Raw genomic sequence first — 6,109 nt, forward strand, 5'->3', positions numbered from 1 at the left:
CTTCCCCAGGTTTTGATCGGGAAAGAAATGTCAGTTGCTGTTGTGAATATCAGAGCCTGTTCTCTAGCTGGAAAATATTGTCGTTTTGCTGTTATAGAAAGGCTCCTTAATGATTACAATGATGGGCACTCTGTGGAGGCCTGTAATAAAAGCAACACACAAAAGGAAATCATACATCCATGTAGTTCTGAGCCTAAGGGCTTGTCTATACTAGAGATTATTATTTTTTTTTTGCTGTGAATTTCTCAGTGAGGTTAAAGACGCGCTATTCCTGCGTACGTCTGTATAGTTACATCTAAACGAGGGCTTTTATCAGCATAACTATGTCAGCAAAAGACCCAGCTCTTAACTCACGTAATTGCACTGGTAAGGCTCCTTAAGTGGAGGCCAGCTTATACAGATTCTGCAGACGGAAGGAAGCAAGAGAATTGCTCCTTTCATCATGATAGCGTTTTATCTCGGGGGCCTAGTGCTGACATTTTGAGTGTTGTTAACCTTGGCTATTTTAGGACCAGTGTGTAGGAGCGCACCACCACTGAATCAGGCACTCGGATATTTCTCTCCTGGGAATACAGTTCAGAAATCTGGCTGGTGAGATGTAATCACCTCGGTTAAGCTTTTCCTTTGAGAACTTCTTTTCTACTTCTTGCCCTGTTTTTCCCTGATGAGACACTCACGTGCCAGCCGTCCTGGACCTTGTTTTACATGAGATACACGATGAGGGGCCCAGTGGATGACTCCATGATTACTTTAAATTATATGTTAATACATCATTCCCCTCCTCATTCAAAAATTTCATTATCTTGCAGCAAAGCATGTCAAAGGAAGAGGATAAGCGTCTCCCTATATTTAAGAGGAAAAACACATGACCTGTTCAGCAACAATTCCTCTCAAGATACGGATTCCTCTCAGCAAGGTATGGACCAGAGGTGTGTAAATAAGGTAGGCATTTTAAACCAAAGGGGCTGGGTCAGATTATGGATGTACTAAATGTGCCGGTCCTGAACTCTGGCTTGGTGAAAAATGAGGGTTTGGCAGGTTAGGGAGATCCTGCCTGCCACTCCCTTTGCCGTCTCCCTCGTTCACGCTCCGCTCCTTGCAGCCCTTCACCCTGACAATTGTACTGACTCAATTACGGGGCTGGGCTGTGAACCAGCTCTGGGAATAAAGCCAGTTTAAAAACAGAGAGAGAGAGGGTGGGGTAAAAAGAAGGAGGCTGCATGTCACCACGAGCCAGTATTGCCACCCAAACCCCATGGTACCAAAACACAGCCTTCTGCAGTGACGGGGAGAGCAGCCACAGTCTCTCTTAAAAGGAACATCTGCAAGCCAAGAAAAGGCACGGATACCACTGCAGCCCATACGCAAACTTGGGTTTGTGGCTCTGCCTTACAACAAAGGATCTTGCCTTACTTTTGTAAGAAAGGATGTTACTGCTTATCTCCTTTGAGGACAGCTTGCTCACAGATACGGACAATGGGAAGTCCTGCCTCAGTAATTTGTCCTGTGCTGTCCATTCGGAAACCAGAGTGAGGAGGTTTTAGCTCAATGTTTCTGTCTTTGTTCATCAGCCCCGCGCACCATAATCTGCTCTGATTTTATTAGCTTTGATGAGAAAGAAAAAAAAAAAGGGAGAAGAAAAACGATGTCAAAACGCTATCACCGGTCTGATGGGGCCGGTGTGACTCTCAGCAGTTCTGCTGCGCAGCAGATTTCAGTTTACGGTTGTTGCCGCTGAGAACAACTTCCAAGGTCCACAAAAGCCACAAAGGAATGGAAGTCTGTAGATTTAGTCCTGCTGTGCAGGATCTGCCTCTCCACTAGCAGTCCACGAATCAGAAGAGGTTGAAATTGCCCGCTGGAGTACAATGCTACTTGCACAGGATCAGGGAGATAAAAATACACTTCCTGCACCGAAAATACGTTCATTAGAGCAGAAGAGCATAGGCAGGGAAGCAAACTATCTAGCGATCTGACTCTTCCAGTAACAGCGGGGCGGCGGGATTGGTGTGGCTGCTTCTTAGGGTGCAGTTTGGTGTTACAGCTGAGCTGCTCTACAAGCTAGTTGCCGTCCATATTTCCTGTTCACGTTGCTTTCCTTATATTGCATCTAGTGGCTGTGTGGCCACAGGGCGAATCTGTTCATCTGGCTGATAACAGCGGCAAACTAACCGTGCCATAAAAATGAGTAGTTTTCAGCCAGAGCAGCCAGCTGAATCAACTCACCCTGAAGCCACTCCATCGCTAGATGCAGCACCAGGGAAAGGGCAGGAGAACGCAGCTGGGAGCAGCAGTGGAGTGCGACCACTGCTATTTGGCATGTTCCTGCTGCCGCCAGTGCTTTCCTGACCCCTCGGTGAACCAGGCCTGCTCTCTAAGCCAGCAGAGAACTAACCCAGCACCCAGGAATCAAATAGTTTTCTGCCTGCTTGATAAGGTGAAGGGGATTGCTGAGAGGTCTGATGAGCTGGCAACAAGGATGCTGATGGGAGTGTGTGGTGTGTGGCTGGGAGCAGACGAGGGCAGATCCTTCTGACAGCAGCCATTTCATGAAACCTCATTCTCAATTTAACCCAAAGCGGGGAAAAAAAATTATCCAAACAACAACATACAAAAGTGAGCCACAGCTGAGCAGATGGGAACCAGCTGCATGCTCTCCATTAAAGAGTGCATCTGATAATTAGATGAAGAGGGGAAAGGTTTAACACATGCTTTTGAAAGGTGTGTTATCCTTCTGTTTGCTGAATGGAAGGAGCGACGTGAATAGTGACACGTATCGCACACACAGCCTTGCTCTTCCCAAAGGACAGGCAGGAGGACCAGCAACCGGTTTTGCGACGATATCCCCTCTCTGCCTATCATTTCCTGTGCCACTGGGCAGCTTGGAGGCCCCAAGGCAGATATAGTTTATTTGAAAATAAAGCTGAAAGGAAAGGAAAGGGAATAAAGTGGTGGGAAGAAACTGGTGGTATATAGTACAGCACAAAGGAAGATGTGCCTGGAATATCAGAAGAGTTCAAGGGCAGGAAGAAGCTGGCCCCGCAGGGCCCTTTGGGGACACAGGCCAGTTGGGATCAGACCCTGACCCAGAGGAACGACTCCCTCCTGGAGGCGTTTTAAAAGAGCATCCATAGGTGCTCTGAATTTACATGGGAGGAAATCATTCATTTGGCTGTTGATTCACAGTTTTTGCCGGGCAGATAGCCAAAAACGCAATTGCTAATTGCATCAATTTCCATGTTCTCTCTTCTGTAAAATCACTTTATTAGAGGAGTTGTTTAAATTCAGGAAGTGCTCAAATTCCTGGCAGTATCTTATTTAGCAAAGACTTCTTGATAACAGTGCGGTACTACCTCTCGCAGCTCATGTGCCTGTAAAAGGCGTGAGCGTTTACAGAGTGACGCCGCTGCAGATGCAATCATATCAGCGTGAGATATATTAAACTGGTATCGCTTATTTTATTACCCTGAACTGTTCTTTTATGATCACCTGTAGCTGGTATGGCTGCGTCCATGCTACAGGATGTTTGCTGTCTGTCAAAATGGGAATATTTAGTGAAGATGGACTTTAGCACATGTATGTTTCCTCAGGAGTCGCTCTAGCACTCTGTCAATAAACCCATTTTCAGCAGTGTTTGCTGACACGGCTAAAAAGGTACTGTCAGATCCTACATCCGATTAACTGTTATTCTGCACCTTGTGTAACAATTTAGAGAAGTCCGCGTGAATGTCGCCATGAATTACTACATAAATGCAAGGCAGCAGCGCAGTCAACGGTGTTAGCTTCAAAGCAGAGACAACTCTCATCCCCCCCGCTGTAGAGAGGTCCCAGAAGGGACGGCAGCTCGTTTGCAAAATTGCAACTGTGCTGCGGTCTGAATTTCAGAGTCGCCCAACAGGAACGTGAAGCACACAGCACTGTTTGCTCTGGGGTGTAAGGCAAGATTAGACCATGCTTTAAAGGAGGCCTCTTGAAGGAAAAAGAAAATGGGGTTGTGGTTATTTTCAGGCATTGACCCAAATTGCATACAGGCTTCTACTCAGAAATTGCATACAGGTTTCTACTCAGAAAATTACCTTTCTCTTTTTTTTTTTCTTCTCTCTCCCTCTGTTTTTCCAGTTTCCATTAGTTCTTAGAAAAACTAAAACTATTTAATCCAGAGGAGACCGTGGTGGAGGTCTTGTGGAAGTGGATTCGAAGTGCTCCCCTGCTTAACTGAAAAGTAGAACCATAAAATCTTGCGTTGGCTTACTTTTCTCCACAGATATACAACATTTGAATAAACAAGTAGTAATAAAAAAGGACAGATGTAAACGACTTAAGAGAATTTTCTCTCAATGTATCCTGTGGTGCCATTACACACTCGGTTGTCCTAGATCTGCCAGTCCCTGTAGGTCCAAGCCTAATTTACTGCGCATGCACAAAAAGCTGGAGTGTGATTCTTGAGTTTAATGTGTGCTGAACATCTAAAGAGCTACTGAGAAGATCCAATGTCTGTCACACGTTCAGTAAGGTCACCCTGGGCTTCTAAACTTCAGGAAAACCAATAAACAGCCACAAAAAGCAGCTTGGTGGTAGATGAGGTTGAGAGGCCACCAAAACGGGCAACACTAGCAGATCCACTGTAGCTCCTGGGACAAAGATGTTTTCCAACAGGCTTCCAAAAAAAAAAAAAAATCAATTTCTATAAAATGACTGGAATCAAGAGACCTATAAGGAGAAAACAAAAATATTTACACATACTCTTTAGTCTAGACTGTATCAGCAAGAGCGATGTAGAGACATAAGCACAAATCAAATTTATTTTCCTTTATGTTGCTAGCAGAGTTGGGAGTCCACTACACCATAACAGTGCCTCCATGGATGGTTTTACAGGGTAAGATCAGCCTTAACCAAACAGCTTGTATCCATCCTTTAAGGAAAGGCAGACAGCCAAAGAGAAAGCCTGTAATTTAAAGCAAAAGAACTTGAACACTTTCTTCCTTCTGGTCCTCATCTGTTTCAGCCAGTACAACTCTCACAAATGCAAAATGAAGACAGTAAAAAGAGGAACAGAACTGTCCTGTTCTGGAAAAAGGTAAATCCTGTTACTACTCGCAAATGCAATTCAATTGCCAAACCTTGGGGAATTTAATTCTTCCATTAATCTGGTCACCCTCCCAGAGATGCATGTAGCCTTTCATTCCATGCAGTCGTCTCTCCTCTGTCCCAGCCACAAGAGCTCTGGGCTGGTACGGTAACACTAGGGCTGGGAGTGCTGTTCACACCTGGTTTGTTTAATGTAGCCGTGCCTGAGAAGCTGATAACGATATTTTCATAGTGAATGATTTGCATTTCTGAGCCCATAGCGCAGTGCCAGACCCAGCGGAGGTGTTCATTTGAGATAATCAAATATTTAGCAGCCGTTGCTCTAGCAAACACCACATTAGGCCACATCTTACAAAGCGGGGCTCCTTCCTCTGTGAGCCACCCCCGTGCAAGCAGGACTCCTCCAAAGGACAGCCCCCGCCGCGGGAAGCACACGGGTTTCACCCATGGGTGCCTGGGAGGAAGGGCTGGCGGTCTGGAACCTGCCAACACCAGGAAGAGTAGAAGAGCTGTTTAAGTGAGACTAGTGCTCTATGAACATTTCAATGGCTCGCTGTAAAATTGCGAAGAGCAAATTGGTATTTTAAACTGCTAAACATTCACCAGCTTGAATTAAATTATCGATGTATTCTATATAAAGTTTCTAGGTCTACATTTCTTAGTGGAGGGCACTGTTGCTGGACTAGACTACCTCTCTGGGACTGGAATTTCTTCTGTGCTTCTTTTCCCGTGCAGAACCAGCTGTTACAAGAAATAAATGAATAATTTACTGGCTGAACTTAGCATTTTCATCTTATCTGTGAAGTAAGCTAAGGGTTTTCCCAAATACATAAAGTATTGGGAACTCTGTCATCATCATTCAGGAAATACTTCTTCATTTACAGGATTCATGAGCAAGTCACTGAAGGTGTTGGAAGTCATATGGGCTGTGTGCCAGGGAAACTGCAGCACTGATGCCATAAGAAAATATTTATGAAGCACAGACTTCACAAGCTAAGCAGGAAATCTGTCAGATCAAAAC

Source organism: Chroicocephalus ridibundus, chromosome 3 (assembly GCF_963924245.1).
Source record: "Chroicocephalus ridibundus chromosome 3, bChrRid1.1, whole genome shotgun sequence".
Classification (NCBI taxonomy): domain Eukaryota; kingdom Metazoa; phylum Chordata; class Aves; order Charadriiformes; family Laridae; genus Chroicocephalus; species Chroicocephalus ridibundus.